This window comes from Herpailurus yagouaroundi, unplaced genomic scaffold, assembly GCF_014898765.1.
Source record: "Herpailurus yagouaroundi ecotype Mexico unplaced genomic scaffold, PumYag 162, whole genome shotgun sequence".
NCBI classification, from domain to species: Eukaryota; Metazoa; Chordata; class Mammalia; order Carnivora; family Felidae; genus Herpailurus; species Herpailurus yagouaroundi.
In genome coordinates, this window is record NW_024412403.1 from 45,477,929 (window position 1) to 45,502,394 (window position 24,466).

Consider the following 24,466-nt stretch of genomic DNA (forward strand, 5'->3'; position numbering starts at 1 on the left):
GTCTCTGTCTTTCTCAAAAATAAATAAAACATTTAAAAAAAATTTGTAAACAGTATGGTACTGACCTAAAAATAGATACGTAAATCAATGGAATAGAACAGAAAACCCAGAAATAAACCCACAATCATATGGCAATTAATCTTTGACAAAGAAGGAATGAATATACAATGGGAAAAAGAAAGTCTCTTCACAAAATGGTGTTGGGAAAACTGGACAGCAACATGCAAAAGAATGAAACTAGACCACTTCCTTACACCACACACAGAAACAAATTCAAAAGACACCTGAAAACAAATTCAAAATATGACACCTGAAACCATAAAAATCCTTGAAGAAAGATCAGGCAGTAATCTCTCTGACATGGGCGCCATTTTTCTAGCTATATCCCCTGATGCAACGGGGGCAGTAGGGAGATTGTTGGGGAGAATGTATGAAATAGGGATGAGGATTAAAGAGTACACTTATCATGATAAAAAAAAATAATACAGACATGGGAAGAGGCATTTTCTGCTGGGAGGAAATTTGGTAGAGGATGAAGGAAGGTAGGTAAAGGTCGCAGCAGACCCGATTACAGCCAGGTTAGCTGTGTTGGATCAAAGATGCTAGGGTATGGAGAGGCCTAGTGCCAGATGTGTGTTGGGATTTACCACAGTCCCCGAACCACTGCTGCTACACGATTATGCAAATTTTTGCTTCGGAGGGCTGGCACCAGTCACAGACTCTGGGCCTCTGCAACGACATGGCTGCATGAGCATTCCAGGAGGGGGGAGGGGCTGGCACTGTCCTTTGTTCGGGGAGACCCTCCCCCACAGGGTCAGAGCAGGTTCAAGCCAGGAGGGCCTTAGAAGTGAGGGGTTTGGAAACAGCCCCATCTGTGATAAAATTCGGGAGGGAGATGCTGCTTGGCAGGCTGATGGCTTGGTGGTGGACAGTGTAGAAGCGGAGAGTGGATGGAAACTGGAGACAAAGAAGGAGTGTTTGGGGCACCTTGGTGGCTCAGTCGGTTAAGCATCGAACTTCCGCTGAGGTCATGATCTCATGGTCTATGAGTTTGAGCCCCACATCAGGCTCTATGCTGACAGCTCAGACCCTGGAGACTGCTTCAGATTCTGTGTCTCCCTCTCTCTCTGACCCTCCCCCACTCATGCTCTGTCTCTCTTGCTCTCAAAAATAAATAAAAACATTAAAAACAATTTTTTTTTAAAGGAGGGGTACTTGATTGCCTGTTAAGGAGAGTTCTGATGCTAGAGATTGGGAAGCTAGGTGATTCCCTTTTCACCTCTCCCACACAGGCGCATACACACACCACACCAATCCACTCCAGTAAGCTAAGTGACACTTAGCTTGTGGAGTACAGAGCCCTTACACCAAGCCCTGTCCAACTGTGCCAGCAAGATAAAGGGTTAGTATCCAAAATCTATAAAGAATTATCAAACTCAACACACACAAAAAACAAATTATCCACTTAGAAACAGACAAAGGATATGAATAGACAATTTTCCAAAGAAGACATCCAGATGGCTAGCAAACACATGAAAATATGCTCAACGACACTCATCATCAGGGAAGTACAAATAAAATCCACAATGAGACCACCTCACACCAGTCAGAATGGCTAAAATTAACAACTCAGGCAAGAACAAATGTTGGCAAGGTTGTGGAGAAAGGGGAACTCTTTTACACAGCTGGTGGGAATTCAAACTGGTGCAGCCACTCTGGAAAAGTGTGGAGGTTCCTCAAAAAATTAAAAATAGAACTACCCTACAACTCAGCAACTGCACTACTAGGTATTTATCCAGAGGATACAGGTGTGGTGTTTTGAAGGGACATATGCACACCAATGTTTATAGCAGCACTATCGACAATAGTCGAAGTATGGGAAGACCCCATGTGTCCATCTATAGATGAATGGATAAAGAAGATACACACACACACACACACACACACACACACACACACACACACGCACAATGGAGTATTACTTGGCAATCAAAAAGAATGAAATCTTGCCATTTGCAATAACATGGGTGGAAATAGAGGGTATTATGGTAAGTAAAATTAGTCAGAGAAAGACAAATATCATATGACTTCACTCATATGTGAAATACAAGATAGAAAACGATGAACATATGGAAGGAAAGCAAAAATAACATAAAACCAGGGAGGCGGGACAAAACACAAGAGACTTAAATATAGAGAACAAACTGAGGGTTGCTGGAGGGGTTGTGGGTGGGGGGGATGGCTAAGTGGGCAAGGAGAATGGAGGAAGACACTTGTTGGCATGAGCACTGTGTGTTATATGTAGGGGATGAATCAGTGAATTCCACTGCTGAAATCATTACTGCACTATATGCTGACTTGGATATAAATTAAAAAATAAAAATTAAAAATTAAAAATTAAAAAAATAAAACTAAAGGATAAAAAAACCTTAAACTGGAAAACCAGAAATTTGTGTTAAATAATGGCCAACCATTTGTAACAACTATCACCTACAACAAATTGGAAAATAATAAATATACCTAATTATCTGTGGCTTTAGGAAAGAGGATTACCAGGAAGCATGTTGAAAGCTAGCCCCTAGAGCTGCATTTGATAAAATTAAAGGGGAAAAAAGGAGCAAGCTCTGTGGAAAAATATCCAGCTTGCAAACAAAATTGAGAGAGAATATAGAAATCTCAGAAAGTCTAGAACTTACATAGCAGGTTGGAAAATAAAAACATTTTCCAATTCTAATAAGAGATTCAGTTTAATATAAATACTATGAAAGTCCAATAAATTCATCTAGAGATATAGCTCAAATCAAAGGTGGAATGGTCATTCCTTCTAAAAGAATTCAACTGGTGCTTATTGGATTTGCTTCTCCAGAGCAGACAATGAGTCAATGTTTCAGGTGTAAGTGATTTATCAAGAAAGCACTTTCAGAGAAAACTAGCAATGAAGTGTAGAAAGTAGATAAGGAAATGAATGAAACTAAGCAGGATACAATTTTAAGTTTCAGATTCAATTTGGTACATATTCTATGCATAAATTAGCCTTTTGAAGTTGGTCTCATTTCAAGGTAAGCAATTGTACTTTTGTACGCCACTGAAATGTGAAAAAATAATCTGTTACATCACAAAATTTTAGATTAAGCTGAGTAATATATTTACTTCAAAATTTGGTACCGATTTATCAATCGCATCCCATGATACCCAAACCAAAGCTAGTGCTCATGTTGACATATTGTCTTTGAATCTACTACTAACAAATTTCAGTGTTCTGATAATCTCTCCTATAGTAATTTTAACCATTATTGAAAATTTTAAGAGAAAGTACAATATTTGGGATAGGAATAGGAGCTTGTTCTTCCCCTGCCCAAATCACAAATTCTTCTATCTATTGTCTCCATTATCTTGCTTCCATATACCTTGTTTGGGGGCAGAGACAAACTGGTCCAAACCTACTCAACTCCAGCGTTTTGGGCTTGCAGCCATTTGGTGATTACAGTCCTTAAGTAGAAAGTGCTCTCCTAGTGATGTTAGAAATACTGCTTTGCGTGAGGCTAAATATATCTCTTCATGTGGACTTTCCTAAAATCTAAATCAAGTTGTCCCAACCCTAATATTCTGAATTTTTCTGAGAGTCCTGCTTGATACTGAATTATATGATCCAACAAAATCCACAGATTACAAATAATGCCATCATAGCCATTGTGGCTACAGTAAAGTAGCAAAGTGATCAAAGAAGAGAATATTAAAAGGTAAGGTCAAATAAATGTGGTTTTGGGTGGGAGAATGGGAGGAATAGTGTTGTCAAATAAATGTAAGACATCCAGTTAAATATGAATTTCAGATAAATGAAAACTTTTTAGTATTAGTTTATTCTGAATATATATGTAATATATAATATATAACTATATATTATAATATATATTACATATATACATAATAGTTAAACATAGTTACACATCTGTATTTAAATTCTTGTTCATCTGAAACCCAAATTTAACTGAGAGTCTATTTTCTTTGTTGTTTTGTTTTGTTTTTGCTAATTTAGCAATGCTGGGGATGCAGAGGGGATGGTGATGAAAGGGCATATCATGTAGGATATTATAGCCATGTCAAAGTCTTAGTCTTTTCCTTTAAGGGAGATGAAAAACAGTGAATGGTTTTAATCTAAGTAAAGACATGATCTGTCTTACAATTTTAAAGACTTTCTCTGGGTAGAGTTAGGAATAGCCTGAAAGGGAAAAATGATGGAAGCAGGGAGAGATGTTAGCAGAATTCTCCAGCAGTTCAGGCAAGAAGTGCTGGTGACTTGTGAAAGTGTATGAGTGTTAATAGTGCTAAGTGCTGTGATTCTGGATTTATTTTGATGGTGATATATCCAGGCTATGTTAATGGATTAATGATGAAGTATAAAAGAAGCCAAGGATGGATACAGTGGGGTTTCCCACCCCCTTGCCAACTGGAAGAAACAAGTTCCCATATGCTGAGATGAGAAAGCTTGCAGGAGAAACAGGTTAGGTGGATGAAATGAGGAGTTCTATTCTGGACATGTTAAGTTTGAGAAATTTAATGTACATTCAAGTAGAGCACAGTTGGATCTTAGGAGACATGCCCAGGATGAAAATAAAAATTTGAAAATAGTATGCTTATGGATGATATTTAAAGTCACTGAGCTAAGTATGATCATATTCACAATTATTTTGGAGGTTATGTCTCATCCTCCTGAGCCAAAATATATAATTGTTATCATGAAACATGCTGAGATATGACACCAGTTATTGGTCAAATTGCCACAAAAGGTAGTTGGTTTTAAGAAAAATATGTGTTATCCTTGCCAAAAAATGGCCCTAGTGAGGTTACTATAAAGTCTTCAATGAGAGAGGCTTAGTATCCTCAGAACATTACTATAAAAAAAATTCCGGTGAATTTATAAATTATCTATGAAATTTGGTACCTGGGGAAGCAGCAGATCTACCAAAACTGATAGGCCTAACTAACATCTCATTAATATGTAATATCTTTAATAAACTGACCTTCAAGAAGACATTGATTTTACCTTAAAATGCTTCTATGCTCTGTTTATAAATTTGAAACAGTAACTTTTCAGAGTAGACAAAGTATCAATAATTCATGACATTACATTAACATAATTTTCACCTGTGCTTTAATGGCCCAGAAAGTAATGATTTGTAGTTTTATACCCGAGATCCTTCTGTGATAGTTTTTACTTGGTTCAAATACCTCTAACTTCATTATATTTTCATATACAAAAGAGCAAAATGAATAAATAAATAAACAAATAAATAAATAAATAACCTAAACATGTAATTATATCATTAGAACTCAAAATTATGATTTTAACCGACTTCAGGCACTTAACAAATCAATAATACTCAAGTAAATTCATGGCAACAATACAGCCTGAGTAACAAATATCTGAACTGAAATTCCCTAAGGTTCCATAGGTTAATGAACATGAAACTCTGAAACAGTCTTAAGTTTAAGAAGTGTTGAAAATAAAGGAATTAGATAGTTCTTTTTTGCAGTACTTTTTAAAATCTGCATCATGGTAATGTTCTTTGTGAATCTGAAACATTTCTGAAATTTATTTGGATTTATTTGTAGCACACACTTGAGGGAAGAAAACTTCCCTGAATATATACTACTGATTATGTGTATTTTGCAAGCAGATTGAAAATAAAAGTGTATTTTGCAAGCAGATTTGCAACAAAAGCAAAATTGCAAAAACAAATGAATGAGAGGAAGTTATTTTTAAGAATATCGATCTACAGATTATACTAATTATCAACTATGATATGTAAAGAAACAAGATAAGTAGACAGATAAATATAAAGACAGACATGTAGATATGGATATACTGATTATTAGAACAATAGAATTTCATCATAGCTATAGTATCAGATAACAAAGAACCATATTTAACTTATTATAGAAAATTTATACTGTGTATTTATATTTTGAAAATGATATATAACGATCTATAGCACACATGAATCTCTATATAAACTTGGTTATGACAAAAGTTTAATGTTCAAAACTTACAGGTTATTCTCCAATCTACCTTGCAATAGGGAAATAATCTTTATGTTATCCTTAACAAATTATTATTTATACTTTATCATAACAATATACTACATTAAGCATAACTTAACCTATGTTTTGAATAAGACAGATCTGAGCCTAAGTTTCAGATACATCATGAGTTTGGTTATATAACTGTTAGTTTCTTTACTAAAATATAAATAATAGTATCAACTCATAAGACATTCTGGAGGATTAAGTGGAAAACTATATAAAATCCAGAACTTTAAATAAGTTCAAGCATATTTAATATTATTTTATGACTCTTATTAGCATTTTTATGAAATGATATAGCAGTACCTAGAATTTCCAGAAACCTTCCCAAACCTCTCTAATTAAATTAGAAAAACAATTTACAAAGAATGATACCAAATAACTGGAAATCTAACATCATTGACTTATACATTTATACCCTACTTTTAAGGGTCATATATATATATATATTTAAATTTTTTTAATGTTTATTTATTTTTGAGAGAGAGAGAGAGAGAGAGCAAGCAGTGAAGGAGCAGAGAGAGAGGGAGACACAGAATCCAAAGCAGACTGCAGGCTCTGAGCTGTCAGCACAGAGCCAGATGCGGGGCTTGAACTCATGAACAGTGAGATCATGACCTGAGCTGAAGTCGCATGCTCAACTGACTAAGCCACCCAGGTGCCCCAGAGGGTCATATATATATTAACTAATTTACTTACTACATACTATTGTTATGTCCATTTTACCTGTGAGAAAACTGAAGCACATAGATATTTCCAAATTCCAAAACAAGTAGTAAATGACAGGGCTGGAAATTGAACCAGTAGCTATTAGGCTCCAGGACATCTGCTCTTTACTTCTATCATATGCTGCCTCCCTAACTATATACAGACAGATGACAGATAGATTAAACAGATTATTGAAAAATAAATGAATTAAGAGAGTGAGATGAAATCAATGAGAGAACAGGGTGGGAGACACTTGGCCCGGCAACATAAGTGTGAAATTCATCTAATTTAGACTGGAGAATGGTCTAAACAAAGCCTTTACCAACAGAAGAGAAGATTGGTAAGTAAAATTGGGAGCTAAGGAGGTAGTCAGAGAAAAGATGTGTAACTAGTGCTCAGAATTTCATAGTGGGGCAGTTTCATGGCTTTCACACTCTGCCTGGCATGTGTCTCTTTAATACTATTAATACTCTATAATACTGGGTAACCACAATAAGATACCAATTAACATTTGAATCATGTAATACTTTCTTTCTCTTACATCTGATTCCATGAATTCATTTATTCATAAATTTAACATTCGGTACCCTTTGTAACCAGGCACTACTGTGTGTACTTGAAATATAGTGATAACCTAGGCAGAGAATTTGATTTTCTAAAACATTCTATGGTTTGTACAATTATTGGGAAAAATCTGTTTTTCCCAATCTGTTAAGCTCAATTGGTAAACATCAAATAAGTACTCAGAGGCAGTCACTCAGACAGGAAGAAGGACATGTTTCTGATCACTTAACAAAATGAACCTGAGGTGGAGGGTGAAGAAGACATGTGAGAAAGTGCCAGAAATCAGTTCTTCTATGCACAAATTTCAATGATCCCTTCATTTCAAGAAAGGCTCCCATAATTCCTGAAAGCTTAAAAGAGACACAGATTTTACTCATACTCCCCTCGGAGATAAGAGAGAATGATATTCTCATTTCTTCCCTAAGCCTGTCCAGGAAGGGCCAATTCCCATGAGAACAGGAGGTTGCAAACCAAGAGGAAAGATATGAAAGCCACCTAACATCTCAACTCACTTATAACACCCCAAGTATTTCTGGGGAAGATTTTAAATACCCATACACAAAACCTGTCCCATTAAAGAGATGGTATGTATCTTCAGTTAAAACACTACTCAAATCCACATCATCCCCCAAAGATTCCACTAAGTAATAGAAGGTATTTTTTTTCAATGGTTATTTTTTGGGAGAGAGAGAGAGACAAAGTGTGGGGGGGGGGGCGCAGAGAGAGAGGGAGACAGAATCTGAAGCAGGCTCCAGGCTCTGAGCTGTCAGCACAGAGCCCCATGCTGGGCTCCAGCTCAAAAACCACAAGATCATGACCTGAGCTGAAGTCAGACGCTTAACCAACTGAGCCACCCAGACGCCCTATATTTCTAATAACTTATACAAAATGAGAATACAGTAATACAGTAACTAGTTTGAGTGCAGTGATTATTCTGCTCATGTATACCACTATTACCATGGAACAAAATTATACACATTTACTGCTACTTTATTTTTCTGCTTCCCAAATTACAAAAAATAAAAGACTGATAAACATTACTAAAAGCTAAAATAAAAGTAACAGCTAGCTGAAAAATTAACCCATTTTATATGTGAAACATTAGACGCTCTGAAAAAGGAAGCCCTGTCCTTATCCAAGATAGTATAAAGTATCTGTGGCTGGTGCTGTTGTTGATGTTTATGACTTTGGGATCCTTTCACATCACACTCCTTTTCATATACACTAATCTTATAATGATGCGAAAAACTTGTACGGTCCCCTAATTGAAAGAAAAGTTACATATAAAGTCACAAAATATTTTCCTCATCTTTTTATTATAAGAATGTTATTTAAATGAGTCTTATTTATGTGCCAGGTATTTGATTTACTTTTTTTTTTTACTGATATAGATGAATATATTTGGGTTTATTTCTGTTTCTTCACATGTATGCACTTACATGTAGTGATTTATAGCCTAATATGAAAAACATGTTATATTTGAGAGGGCCTGGGTGGCTCAGTCAGTTAAGCATCAGACTCTTGATTTTGGCTCAGGTCATGCATGATCTTACAGGTGCTGAGCATAGAGCTTGCTTAAAATTCTCTCCCTCTTCCTCTGCCCCTCCCCAGCTTGTATGCACCCACACACACATACATGCACACTCTCTTAAAAATGAAACAACAAAATAAAATAAAAACATGAATAAAAATTCTATGTCTGATGTCATGCAACTATTATTCTGAAAGTTAAAAATATCTATTCTTTCATACTATTTTTCAATGAAATATCAGTGTCTATCTAAAAAAAACAACAACAACCTTATAAGATAGACAAAATAAAGACCTCTAAAAGGGGAGCAAAGGGAGACAAAGAATAATAACAATAGTAATAATTCACTTTCTGATGAAAGAATGGAGCAGAATGAAAACATAGTTGGATACTTGCTTGGATAGCCTTTTTGTCTTAGGAGATGGAATCTGAGAGTACTTAGAGGTTGATCTCCATTGTTATAGAAAACACACATTAGCAAAGAGCGAGGATTTCCTAAGCACCACAAAACATAGAATTGGGTCTTGGAAATGTTGATTTTTATTTGGTTGCAAGTCATTGAAACCAATAATCTTAGTGGGAGATGATACACTTAGCTCACTAATCCAAGGAAATGTTTCACAAACAAAGCTTCAACACCTCTGTGTTCAGATCTCTATTGAAAATTTCAAATTACCAGAAAACAGACTGAATGAGGTGGTGGCAAGAGTTCCCAGCTGGGTCATTCTTGTAACTTGTTGTAATGTGGGGGTTGGTCACATTAGCAGAGATGTGGCTGCCAGGGACACCATGAGTGTCAAGGGAAGAAGAGGGAGTTGCTAAACTCCCAGAAGCTATCTTAAATGGTAGTTACTATAAAGCTGGCAATGTTTAATCATTTGTTCAATGTTACCATCTTCAGACCATGAGCAAAAATAAGAAAAGATGGTGTATACAGAAAAATAATTTCCTCTCTCTAACTCAGATCCCATGTGATGAGGGAGCATAATGCAAGCTGAGGGCAAAGTATAAGCTAGCATCACCCCTCCTCCCCACAGGTAGAATATGTGTGATATTCCTCAGACAGCCCTAGCTACACAAGAGCAAAGGAAAGGGGTTTAAGTGCTTGCCATGGTAATGTGGGAAACTAAGGCAAATAAAAAATTAAATTCCCTTACTGCCTATAGCCCATTGACAAGTCTTTGAAACCAGCAGAATGACCTCCCTCTAGGAGCTCAGCTGCCTTCATGATGACACTTTGCTGGGGGCAAAAGAGAATCTTAGTTCAACATTATTCCTACCTCAAGGATCCTATAAGTCTACTTTAACATATAAAAATTCCTTTGGAAACTTCATCTCAACTCTCCCAAGTACGGTCATCATACTCCAAACTTATGGCCACATGATATACATCTGAAGGGTCTCATGACTGAGGTTTTACTAAACAATAATAAATGGCATTTGCCTAGCAACAGCTAGCCCCTCAAGGTCCTGGAAACCTTGCTTCCAAAATTCCTTAGAGACTTAATCTATCCCTAACCCCTCCCAACCTGAGGGTATGTAATCAGTTACCAGTTATGACCGCAGTGAAGCTCTTCTTGCCCATGGCTCCTGTCTCCATGCTTTAATAAAATCACCTTTTTGCACCAAAGACATCTTCAAGAATTCTTTCTTGGCTGTCAGCTCCGGACCACCCCACCATCACTCCAAAACTTCATCACCATGTATTTCCACAATGTATGTACACAAACATCTACTCAAGTACTGTAATAGTCCTACCTAAATATTTGGTAAATTATTAGGGTGTTGGTTAGTCAGCTTTAAGCAGGGGTGATATACTAGTCACTTTAATTAAATAGAAGTTTATTTCTAATGTTATAATATTATTTCTAATGTTAGAGTACACTAGTAAGAGGTACAGACAAAGTAGAGTTGATGGGTTTTGGAGTGGTGGTTGTCCACAGCCAACTGCTAAGAAAGAATTCTTGAGATTTCTTTGGTGCAAAAAAGGTAATTTTTTTTAAAGCATGGGGACAGGATCTGTGGGCAGAAAGAGCTGCACTGGGGTTGTGAGGAGTGACTGGTAATATACTATGCAGTTGTGGGAGGTAAAAGCAAAAGGGATGCCTCCAGAAGCACTTTCATATGCTAAAGAGGACTCATAAGATACCTGAGGCTTTGCTATTGTCAAGCTAAGGTTGTTTTTCCTCTAGCAGGCATTAACATTAAGAGAGTAGGGGGTTCCTGGAGAAATGTTATACACTGTATTTGCCTCAAGTAGTTGTCAATGAGATGCAGGTTATAAAGAAATTTAATTTTACCTGCCGTTTACTTCTTGCCTTTATTCCCAGCATCACTATGGAGGGGAAGTTGATATTAGGGGCCCCAGGAAACTGAGTCTATAGGTTTCTAGAGATTAGGCTATTGATTAAGATTGCTTTTTCTTGTAACTTACTAAGATATTTGTAAACTGATGGAAACTCATGTCCTGTTTGACTGTGATGTCTATCAGCTACCCATTTGTTTTCTTTCCTTTCTTTTGTTCTTGGGCAGCCAGGAATGCCTGAGTATCACATCCCCCACCTTGGGTGGGGAGTGCTAGCTTATGCTTTGCCCTCAGCTTGCTTTATGCTCCCTCATCAGAGTGGCACTGTCATTCTTAACAAATGACTTCCAAGTGTGAATCCAAACCAGCTACTCCTTTTTTTTAATCACCTGCCAACCAAGGAGAAGGGAAAAAAAGGAATTAAGAAGCTCATGCTTATTCCTTTTAAGGAGACCTGATGATGACTGAAAGCACTTCTGTTCACTTCTGCTGATCAAAGCGTAGTCAAATGTCCACACCTAAAATGCATGAGAAGCTGAAAAACAGTGTCTAATTTGGTCAACCATGTGGCCTGTTTATAACTGTTACTATGGAAAAATGAGATTAGATGTTGATGACAATAAACAATCTGTCACAAAGCTTTAAGAAGCTAAGAAATGAGGCCATCAAAATAAATTAAGAATGGGAAATGTAACAAAGATATAACAAAACCAGAAGTATGAAAACGAAAATTTATTAATTCTCAAATAATCAAAGTAACATGGAATTTTCTGAAAACAGAGCCCCCAAGTTACAACAGAGATTTCAAGTGTTTGTTGAGTGAACCTAAAAATGTCTCAAGTTTCTTCTGACCCTGAAAAATAGTAAAAAAAATTTATGATTTTGACCTAGTTGTGATACTTACAGTAAAAGCAGATGAATTGTAACAGTTACAATATATATCTTGCTTTTTTGAATTTTGGTTTTAAATTATAATATTTCCTAAAGCTTATCATTACAGGATGATTTTTGTTAAAAAAATAGTACTATTGATGGTATTTTAAGTTTCATTAAAGAGAACTTAAGATAATGCTAGTTTACTCTGCCTTTATGTGCATATAGCTCTTCCCCATATACTGGCAGTTTCTTGAATTACAAGGAGTGTCCTTTGCAATGGCAAATTTCAAATCATGCAGTATATAAAATATAACTCTTATAGAGTTATATTTATTTATTATAGTATCATATCAGACACTTCTAGAAATACAAGTGCCATATGTCTCATTGATTAAATGGCAATAGACAATTTCCTTTTGGAGTTACCCATTTGTATGCATGTATGCATTTAAGTAACTGTCCATGTTAAGGAAAATATGACTAGATATTTCAGTCAAATATTAAAAGCCAAATATTTTACAGTGCATATAGACACTTTACTATTCCAATCAGATATGACCACTGGAGACAATAATCAACAAAGATCATCTCCAAATGGAAAAAACAAGGAGGATTTAACTGGCTGGCTGAGATACCTAATTCACTTACGTATTTAATTACTTATTTATGCCATTATAAATAATATATATTGATTATATCTTATGAATATACTGATGATATTCATTCTGTTTTATGGTTAAAATAAAATTCCATTATTATGCATTTTATTGCTCAAATTGTTCTAGCTTTGATCATGAGGAACTTCTTGTGGTTGACTCCTGTATTCTATCAACAGGTTTCCATATTTTATTAAGAGTTTTCATACTTTCTGGACAAGATATGTCAAGCTTATATTTTCCCTGCCTGAGCCCTGGAATCAACTACTTCTTAAAGAATCCACAGTTCCTTTTATTGGAATCTACTGGGTTCTTTTTATGCTCACTACTGGGATGTCATTGCTTCTATGTGCTTTCAGTAAACATAGCTAGGAAATGTATGCATGCACACTAATCCATGCATAAGCACACATCTATACTTCTTTATCTGTCTATCTGCCTTCCTATCTATCTACCTACCTATCCATCTAATTGTGAGAAGCATATTTACTAACTAGATTACAGCATTTTATGTACAGTTCTTTTTGCATTTAGGTTTCCAGTTAAGGTAGTTTTCCAAAGTTAATAAAGTTTTTTTGTTTTCTGCCCTACCCACTTCATTTTTTTATGGGATTTTTTTTTCATGTTTATTTATTTGTGTGCGTGAGAGAGAGAGAGATTGAGAGCACAAGAGAACACAGAGGACCCAAGGTGGGCTCTGTGCTGATAGCAGAGCCCAATGTGGGCTCAAATTCATGAACCATGAGATCATGACCTGAACCCAAGTTGGACACTTAACTGACTCAGCCACCCAGGCACCACTTCCCTACCCACTTAAGTGTGGTTTTGTTTTTAATTTTCAATTTACTTAGGTTTATTTTTTAGTGTTCATATTCTGTTTTTATTCCCCCAATAATCTGGTTGGCTTTGTTTGTTTGCTTAGAAACATAAAGAAACTTATGAGCTACAGCACTATGGTTCTAAGAGTCCAGAGCCACAAAAAAGGATATACTCAGAGAAATGTCACTTCTTCTTCATTGCTATTACACTGGTCCTATCTCCTTTTTTTTTAACCCCTTCTCATACAATTTCTAATAGAATGTACATATAGAAATCATCTGAAATGACCATCGCTTTAAAGAAAATTTATACTTTTAGTTCTTACTTATATAATATATATTATACATACACCTGCGCTTACAGAGAAAGAGAGAGAGAGGTCCTATACATTTATTTCATCTCAAATTCACCACAGTTTATATTTTTGTGTTTTCTTTTTTTTTAAGATTTATTTATGTAATCTCTATACCTAATGTGGGGCTTGAACCCACAACCCAAGATCAAGAGTCACAAGCTCCACCAGCTAAGCCAGTCAGGCACCACTGTAGTTCTGTGTTTTCAATCAGGCAAGGTGATCAGAATAAGTTTATAACAAAAAGTATGAGTCTGTTTTACTCAAATAGTCTAGGGCTTGGTGAAAACAAACCCAAAGTCTTATTATAAGTATGTCCTAAATGTTTCATAAGACATATTTATACTTAACAATATTTTGTTGCTTATCTGAAACTTAAATTTAACTAAGTATTCTGCATTTTATGTGATAGGCTTATCTTAGCAGGATAGAACTAGATCAGTTCATAAGGTGGCATTTCATGCACACCTAGAGTACAGAATAAGAGTCAAAGGTTCTACACAAACAGGGAGCTGGATCAAATTCTAAAGAATATATATGTAATGCAGTGCAGTTTTCTTTTACAGCTATAAACTCATATATATCTTAAAATTTCAAGATTTCTGGCAAAGCCTATCATGATCCAAGAAGAACGGGGACACTTCCTTGAATGGCTCCTATCACTGCTCAGATGCTTTGGAAGACTGGGCTCAAAGATTAGGAACAATTCTGAGAGGCAGTGTGGAAGCTACTTTGGTTGCCTTCAGAATCATTACCCTAATTCTGGTTGTTCTTGATTTCCATCATGGGAATCAGGTCTGGAATTAGGGAGAAAGGTATTACTCAGCCATCAAAAAGAATGAAATCTTGCCATTTTCAATGACACGGATGGAACTAGAGTGTATTATGCTAAGCGATATGAGTCAGTCACACATGTGGAATTTGAGAAACAAAACAGATGAGCATAGGGGAAGGGAAGCAAAAATAAGATAAGATAAAAAGAGAGAGGGATCCAAACCATAAGAGATTCTTAAATAAAGAGAACAAACTGAGGGTTGCTGGAGGAGAGGTCATTGGGGGGATGGGCTAAATGGGTGTTGGTCATTAAGGAGGACACTTGTTGGGACGAGCACTGGGTGTTATATGTAATGATGAATCCCTAAATTCTACTCCTGAAACTAATACTACACTATGTACAGTATGTTAACTAAATTGAATTTAAATAAAATCTTGAGAGGCACCTGGGTGGCTCGGTCAGTTAAGCATCCAACTCTTGATTTTGGCCTAGGTCATGATCTCGCAGTTCATGAGATCCAGCCCCACATCAGACTCTGGACAGATGCTGTGGAGTCTGCTTGCGATTCTCTTTCCCTCTTTCTCTCTGCTCCTTCCCTGCTCATGAGCTCACTATTTTTCTCTTTCTTTTTCAAAAATAAATAAATAAACATTAAAAATAAAGAAATACAATCTTAGAAGAAGGAAGAAAAGAGAAAAAGAAAAGCAGTTTTCTAACTCTAACAAACAAAGGCTTAAGTTGCTGTTTTAGTTCTTTGCCTCTGTAGAGAATGGAGTTGAGGATTTCATAGTGGGGAAAATTTCAGAGTCAGAAAAACCTTGCTTCTTTGGCTATTTAAACTGATATTTAGGAAAATAATTCAGAATTCAGGTATATGTTCTTGACGTTTTTCTTTGACTTTTTTCCATTTGGAACTTTTTGATGATTATTTTGGTGTTCCTATCAGAATGATATTCAGAGAAAAATATAGAATTATCTACCACTCGAGAAAGGGAAAAATAGCTGCAGCAATGGTGTAGGAATAGTGGTATTATTAAAAGTCACATAATAGCATAGTTTTCAGAGGGTAACAAAAGTTGCTATATTTTGTATTCATCCCTCAATTATATTTCGCCACTACAGCTTGTGTTACAGTGCAAACGGAAAATTATTACTAAGTGCATGTCTTTGTTGTCCTAGTTTATGAAAGATCATCAGTGTTTTCAAATTGTGCATAAGGAAAAGTAAATTATTTAATCAAATTGTGTTGGGAAATAGTGAAAAAAAAAAGAACATAATTACGTTTAATGTATTCTCCAAGGTTAAGCATAGTAATTTGTTTCAGTATTTGTAGTACATAGGGGTATTTCTAATATGTTTTCTTCCAGATATTTATCTGCCAATATCCAACTCATTAACACTAGCTATTAATATTTGATTTGGAAGAAAAAGATTTAATTTGTAATATAATTTAAACCAGATATTAGCCAGTATTTATACATTTTAAAAAGTATCAGCAGTCCTTGCTGTATGTCAAAGTGTAGTACAATACTCTGCAAGCTTAACTGTGCTAAATGATCTTACTAAAAATGGGGAAAACTACAGTACATAAGCCCATGACCTTTAAAAATAGTAAACTAATAGTAAAAAAATAGTAAAAAATAGTAAAACTAATATTTATTTTATATGCTGTAAAACATTAAGAATTAAAGTGTTTTTATTTCTTCATAAAAACACATCAAGGGGTACCTAAGAGGCTCAGTCTGTTGAGCATCCGACTCTTGATTTCGGCTCAAGTCATGATCACAGAGTCATGGGACCAAGCCTAGCATCAGGCTCTGCACTGAATGTGGAGCCTGCTTGAGATTCTCTCTCTCCTTCTCCCTCTGCCCCCACTCACTCTTACAATAAAATGTCAGGAGTTTGAGTAGTGTTTGCCTTCTTCTCATCATGTATCTGACAATATGGAGCAAGTATCTTTTCTATGACTTGGAAAAGTGTCTTATTCCCTTCTAAGTTTTGATCAGTTTCAAACATTTATCCTTTCTATTTTCAATGTCATGAAATACCTTCAAAGTTCCTTTAAATGTGAAGTTATTGGCCAGTGTCAGTTCCTTTGAGATATTTTGATTCTTTTTATCACAACCACTTTCTTCATTTGCATTGATGAGTTTGCCTCACTAGATTCTCCTAAAGTCTCTCAGGCTTTTCTAGAATTTTATTTATACAATATTGTACTTCCAGCATTATCATTTTTTGTTGTTTTGCTGCATTATCTTTGTTGGCCAGTTTCCTCTTTTGATTATCCATCTTGTAAAATGCCATCTGAGTTTATCAGGGAAAACAAAGAGGCAATGTGACTATAGCTTTGCTTTCTGTGTGTGAACTGAATAACACATACACAGGAGCCAATCACTAACAGACTCTGAAAGAAGTGACGTGATTGGTCACTGATTCTGATATGCAACAATTATTTACATAGAGATTTGTGGGCTGAAGAGGTAGGAGCAATGTTTGCACTTTATGTGATGATTCACAGATAATGTACTGTAGTAACTGAAATTTGAATCATATTTTCAAAGGGCTGGGGTTAACTAAAGTGTTGTGAATGAAATTTGTTCTTATCCAAACTATTTGTATCTACTGCAACCAGAACTAGGCTGGTTGTTAAATTTAGTCAGCAATGAATGCTTCCCTTATTGACTGATCAGGTGGCTCACAGAGGCTAACTTAGAAAGGACTTAGCTTTTGCCATAGCTTCACAAGAACCCCCCAAAACCCAAGCAAATGCAGACTATAAGTAAAAATAGCATACTTATTGTGAAAACACAACTTGGTATGCTTATTGTGAAAACACAACTTCAAGACCAGTGCCCTAGTTGCCCCAACCATATGGACAGACATAATCTTTTCATATACGGAAATTCCACTATATCAGATACTATCAGTGATAAAGCTCGGGATAGAAAAAATTACTATAGAGACCAGCATTCAGCTGGAACTTTGAGTTCATTACTATCTTAATAATTATTAGCCAAGCAGTGCTTCTACTTTCTCTCCACAAAACTGTTGGTCTATGAGTCTGCCAGCTCATGTCCATTAATATTAACATTATTCATAATCGTTGAACTTGGCACAGAGTCTAATCCCGTCATATCATATTTCACTTTGTTCCTATAGAGATCATACCCATTCCTCCAATTCAGAATTCTTTCTTACCTATCTAAGCACTTATGCTCTGCCACATGGGCTCTATTCTAAAATACGAAGGAATTTGCCAAATATGTGAATATTATGCTGACATTACAGCTACAGTTATGTGCATTTCTTCTATCAATTCATTCTCCTTCCATGGAGAAAATAACAAATAACTTCAAATTGAAAATATTTATAAATATTTATACACAGTATATTTGTATATAAATATGTAATATGTACATTCTGAAAATTTATGAAGGATTTACAAAGCCTGAAAGTTCTTAGCCAAAAAAACAAACCACAATTTTTAATGGAAGAGAGATAAAAGACATCTTTCTCCCAAACTACGGATCCTTTAATTTTTTTTTCTATAAAAACAAGAAAATACGTGTTTGTTTTAAGGCAGATACTAAAACTTTGTGGTTATGATCTACAGGAAAAGAAAGCCCTGAAAAACTTATTCTCAGTAATCAGGAGCTAATGTTAAATTCTTTTATCTGACATTACCAGAGTTCAAAGATTGTTGTAAATGTCAGTAATCAAATCTACAAAGGATGTCTCTGAGGATGGGATTAGGAAGCAAACACATCCTGAAGTCAACTGTTAACCTCAAATTATCTTTCTATACTCCAGCAAAACATCAAGGAGATTAGAATCAAGGAAAAAACCACACTAATTGATACTTACTAATAAAGGTCAGCCACAAGAAGTAATTAGACCTCTATGAAAACCCAGAAGACCTAATCCTCTGCCTGTGTTGCAGTCTTCAACTAGAAGCCCTTAGAAGACACTGCCTCACTATGAGTGAGGGGCATCCATAGGCTGTTATAACATGAAAGTGTTGAAGATTAGCAAAGATAAGCATTAGGATATGAAATTGGGAGAAAAGCAAATAGGACATAAGAGAAAAGAATCACCAAGTGCACCAGAGTATCACTTTCAAACTAAGATCAAGTGAGGAGTTATATGTTGATGTCACAGTCAGATGGGACCAGACAAAATTGTAGAACCAAATGATGCATTTGGAGTGAAGAATTCTCAGTTAATATGTTGGGCCATGTAATCATGGGATATGTAAGGAAACCATCTGACCAAATGTTGGATATTAGGCAATAAGACTGAGCTACTGTTACATGTTCCCACATGTCTCTTCTAAAGACCTAGGATTCATACTCCTTACCTTTTTTTCTTTACCCTCAAGTTAAAAGCATGCTATAAAATACAGCATATAAAATAAAAGCATGGTTTGATTACCAGCTGCTTTGGAAACACTCTGACCTTGGGCAGTGCAATATTTGATTTCCAAAGACAATATCTCCATGAGTTCAGAGGCACAGCAGTGGACATTTGGACTTGAAAATCATTCAGTTTTCTAACATTCTGGGGCATTTGTAGTTTAATGAGGCCTAAATAATTTACTCTACTTGTCTACAGTGAAGTTTTGACCTCACTTAAGTAATATAGATCATTATTCTTCCTTCACGTCTTTATTCAAAGACTATTAATGGCCTACAGCGTGGCAAGAGCTTTATTTTCTATTTATTAGGAATACAAATATAAATGAGAAAGATTTCCTACTTTTAAGAGTTTAAATCCCAGGGAGTCTTAAAAGATGGGGTGAGACAGAAGCAGAAGATTCTAAGATCAACTTCTGAGTACATTAAGATATGGACTCAAACACTTGTTGTCTTTCTAGAGGTGTAATTGCAGTAGAACTCAGTATATATCCTTAGCCTCATGCAGGCAAAAGCTTTTTGCAAATCATGTCAATCAGCACATGACATTATTAGATATGGGGCTAAAAGAAGATAGTGTTTGGAATAATGTAGATTGTACAAAATTGTCTGGGGTAGATATTGATCCTCATAATTGCACTATACAGTAATGATATTATATAACATCAGCGTTGGCATCCATCATTTTATTTATATTTATTTTTTGTAGTTTATTATGTACATATTTATGTGATTATATTTATATGTATTAAATTTTATTATGTATTTTATTCATTTGATATTTATTTATTGTCTGTTTTGTGGCTGTATGTCAATGTCGTATATAAGGCAGGCATTTTTTCAGTTTTAGTCTTTGCTATATTGTTAATGCTTGCAACATAATAGATGCACAATAAATATTCATTGACTATTGTTTCATGTAACAGCAGGGGTAGGGCTCAATTATCAGATTATTCTTACCCCCTACCTGTTAATGCTATATGTGGAGAAATGCATCTTTGAAGGGTAAAACCAGAAGTGGTGTCTGTGATTTGACATCACTTATTTTGTTAGCTCAGGGAAAATTATCATGTCTCTGGTAGCCATATGGGCTATAATAATGAAGGAAAGTACATTATTTTGTGGAGAGGTTAAAATTTTACTGTGCTATTATTGCTTGATAATGCAGTGACACTTTACAAAAAAAAATTTTTTTGCAATGAGAGACATGTGCATAAAATTGACATGCATTAAGTAACACTGAAATACATAGGCAAAAGCTATCCACACAACTATCAATCTTCTGATTACATCAAAGATAATGTCAATGTGCTTTTGTTATGTTTTTTATACCTCATTTATACTTGCTAATCTCCTTTTATGGAAGAGAAAGCAGGCTTTGCTATTACGGCCTTTGTTAGGCAACAATATTTGACTGGAATTTTAAAATCTTGTTTGCTTAGAATTTATTTTGCATAGTTATCTTCTATTATAGTAAGTGATAATGTTTCTAAAAATAATGACACAAATTTTTAAAAAATATTTATCTATGTTTTAAAAAGTTAGTTGATTTAGTGAAAACTAAACACTCTGACAGGAAATACTTGGACAGTGTTAAAGTTGTAAAGATGATATAAAAAAAGACTTAAATTTGGAAAACACCAGTTAAAATCCAGGGAGGTAAAACTGGTTCATTATTTGTCTTGAAGCATAATGGAGATATCAAGACCAGAGCTTGGTTTGACCTTAGGATCAAGGTCTTCATGATGTTGTATAAAGACCACAAAGAGATTGTCCTAAAAGGAATTTCTAATTCTCCTTCCTCAATCTCTACAGCTCACACTGCTTGTTCAAATAACAAATTTATTGTCTTCGCCTTTCTTAAGATTTTCTGATCTTGATTTCCTGCCCAGTCTGACCTGTGGCCATTGTGCTTGTCAATTGGTTTTCATCTTTCAATTCTGACTCTGAGACCAATACACTCTAAATTGCTCCTGCACTTCAGCTTTGACATAATTTTTCTACATCTTTGAAATATCTTAGATTATTTTTTTCCAAGGCTAATACAAGCCCTGTGTTTTCAACCATCCTACATTCTTCCTAGGTGGAGCTCTTCACTCTACGTTTATAAAGGTGCAACCCAAGTGGACAATTCTAACTATTGTATCACTCTACTCAGAAATGGATTTACCCTGACAGTAACGAAATATAACTATCACCAGTAAAGACAACATTCAAACCCATGTAACTAATTATTTTCCGTGATTTTGTGTTCTTTTTTAATGAGAGAAAGCAATATCATATAAGCTTCATACCACATAAGCTTGATAGCAGCTTCAAATATAACAGTAAGAATGATTTAGGCATTTCTGAAACTAATGTATAATGATATGTCAACTATACTTCAAATAAGTAAATAAGCAAATAAATATGGATTTAGAAAGGATGTTTCAGGCATATTAGAAAATAATAAAACATATATAAGAAATGATGGGTAACAATTACAGTTTGGACACTGAGGATTGAAACTATCCTCTCTCACAACATATTTTCTATAATAACATGATTTTATTATTCTGTTACCTTCATTAGCATAACTTTACTATTCCATAAGACTCTTTCTTATACAGGAAAATATATTTATTGTTTACAGGAAGAATTTCATGAAACTCATAAATTCTTCAATATAATCATCAACAGTTTACATTGTTACGACTCTGAACATTTAGCTCTCAAATCCTTGCTTTGCTATTTCTACCAATCCTAGACAGATATACCCTGATTCTTACCTAATCCTCCTCAATCAATCCTCCTAATCAATCCTCCTCATTCTCCACATGGAAATACCACCTTAAATCAAACTGCAAATACTCAATAAAATTGAATCTTGTCTACCCTCCATGGGGCATTCACAAAGTTCTGTTGAGATGGTTTTCTCCCTTATCATGGTAAGCAATGAACTCAAATCTGTCTTATGAAGAGCTTGTGTTGGTGATATTTGGGGAGCCAGCATACAACAGCTTATAAGCCCTTTTATGTATTCACATACCTGCAAAGAATCATTTTAGTTGTAAACTTCTATAAATTATGACTACACTAATGATTAAGAAGATATAATTTGCATATATATGTATATATATATATATACATATACACACATACAGATGACTCCAATCTGGCAGCATCCATGGTTACTTTCATTAATTTTTTCAACACCCTTTGAAAGATAGAAATCAGAATTTTAACATTTAAGCACTGAATGTGAATTTTCTACAATTTTTAAAATTTCTTCTGAAAATAAATGGTCTTATGAAAGTAACATTTGGTTATTTTTATGGGAAATTTTGGAATTAATTAAATGTAATTATATGTACTATTTCTTTTTCTTTCAGAGTCTTAACCCACTGAATTTTAATTCCAGAGATAGGGGAAACAGAAGGTCAATTAAAGAATGCTCTGGTCCCCATTTTCAACTTATTCAATCTAGTTTCTTAATATTTGTGATTCCTTCTCCTTATTTTCCTGATAAAATGCAATGCTAGTTGCAATGGCAATGGTTCAAGTCTGCATAGAAGGGAAAGACAGCATGATGACACTACAAAAATAATTATCAATTATTGGGAAATACTTCACTCATCTTTACTGCCACAGAGACAGAACAAAAACCTTCCACCCCTTTTCCATTCTGCATCCACAATATCCTGCTTCTTCTTTTTCCATTCCTGTTGGTGCTGTTCATTTAAACCAATTGCATTTTTGCAACCATGTGTGTGATCATTACGTGGGGAGGTAAGAAAGAGAATGCATGAAAATCGAGGACGCTGCATTTAAATAGGGACTCTGCATTCCTCTGTGATGCCTGCAATAGTAATAAGCCTAGTAATAGTTCATATTTGTGGTATTTGCTTTCAAGATTGGACATAATAATATATTACTGGAGAGGTAAGAAGAAAATACAGAAAAAGGGTAAGGACCAATTTGTTGGGGGAAAATGAGGAATGTGAAGAACCTCCTCAGGTTAGGTCAATAAATAGGCCCTGAATCTGCTATCAAGCTCTTTATGAGTTAATGATTTAACTTTGACCTTTCCTAAAAAAAGAAATGTGATCTTTGTTTAAAGAAATGTGGAGGCCAGCTACAAGGCCTCCCAGCTGACCTGCACCCACAGATAGGCATACATAGCCTAGCCTTGTCCAACTTGAGAGCCCTGTCAGACATAACGGTATGGATCATCATTGGGTCTGGAACACACAATACAGGATCCAACATGGCATCCCAGCCACTCAGGTGGTGGCAATGACCCTGCTAATGGTCCATGGGACCATTCTTGAGTGTTCCGAGTCCAGCAATGCAGAAATGTTCCAGGGTGTGCAGGTGCACCCGGGCTCCCTTGGAGTCATCCTCACCTTCACCCCAGTTCCAGTTGCAGGAGATCTCATTTGCCTCAACCCTGAAAGAGGTTCTTGACAACCTAGACAGTCACCTGAAGAAATGTGAATACTTTTGCTTTCCTCTGGTTCCCACACCATGAGAAGATCAGTGTCATCCACCAGGACCACACCAACAAGCCTCCCTCCTCTTCAGCCAACTGGTTTTGGAACTATGTTATCAGATTCTCTTTACTAGAGTTCTTGCTCTGGATCAGTGCCTTCCTGCAGGGTCTTGTGGGATGGATAAATCACCCCTTTTGGCTCTTGTTCACGTGGAAGAAGGAGAAAAGCAACCTCGGCCATAAGATCTTCACCTACGAGTGCCTCTTAAAGCAGCATGTCCAGGATAGGGTCATCCCCAGAGAGAAGACCAAAGAGGCCTTGCTAGAACTGAAGGTCATTGCGGGAACCCACCCCAAGATGGTGGCCTACTGCCCTATGGAGGTGTACTTCATCCAGGGGATGACATCCTGTTGAGTTCTTGCTTCCAGAGGCACAGCTGCTACATGAATATCATTATGTACGAGTTATATGCAAGGATGTGCCATGGCTGGACTACTGACTGGCTTAGGAGACCATCATGAAGACAGTCCAGGTCCAGCTCCCCCTCGGTCAAGGCCCACAGCTGTATATTGAAGGACTTTTGAGAAAATCTATCTAGCCTTTTCGAAGTTCTGTGTCATTTGAGAAAAGCTAAACCCCACTAGGATATTTCTGAATGCATATCTGGAGAAAGTATTGTACTGAAGCAGAAACAGGAAATAAATTGAGCCTACCCCATCCCCCAGGGCCGACTCCGGTTAGGTTGAAGGCTCAGTGTCCCACTGGCCTGATGGGGATCATACCTCTTTCTGCTGGCCCTCTGCTACAGCACCCACAGTGATGAGCCTAGATTGGGCAGGATTCCCCACTGTCCTACTTCCTTTGTCATCACAACAACCCCATGCAAGGAAGAGCACTCACATCCCTATTTAC

At 35.9% G+C, this 24,466-nt stretch overlaps 1 pseudogene; it reads left to right on the forward strand.

Moving 5' to 3' along the window:
- The first annotated feature begins 609 nt into the window (after window positions 1-609).
- LOC121036498 (L-gulonolactone oxidase-like) lies at window positions 610-24,238 on the forward strand (annotated as a pseudogene).
- The last annotated feature ends 228 nt before the right edge of the window (window positions 24,239-24,466 follow it).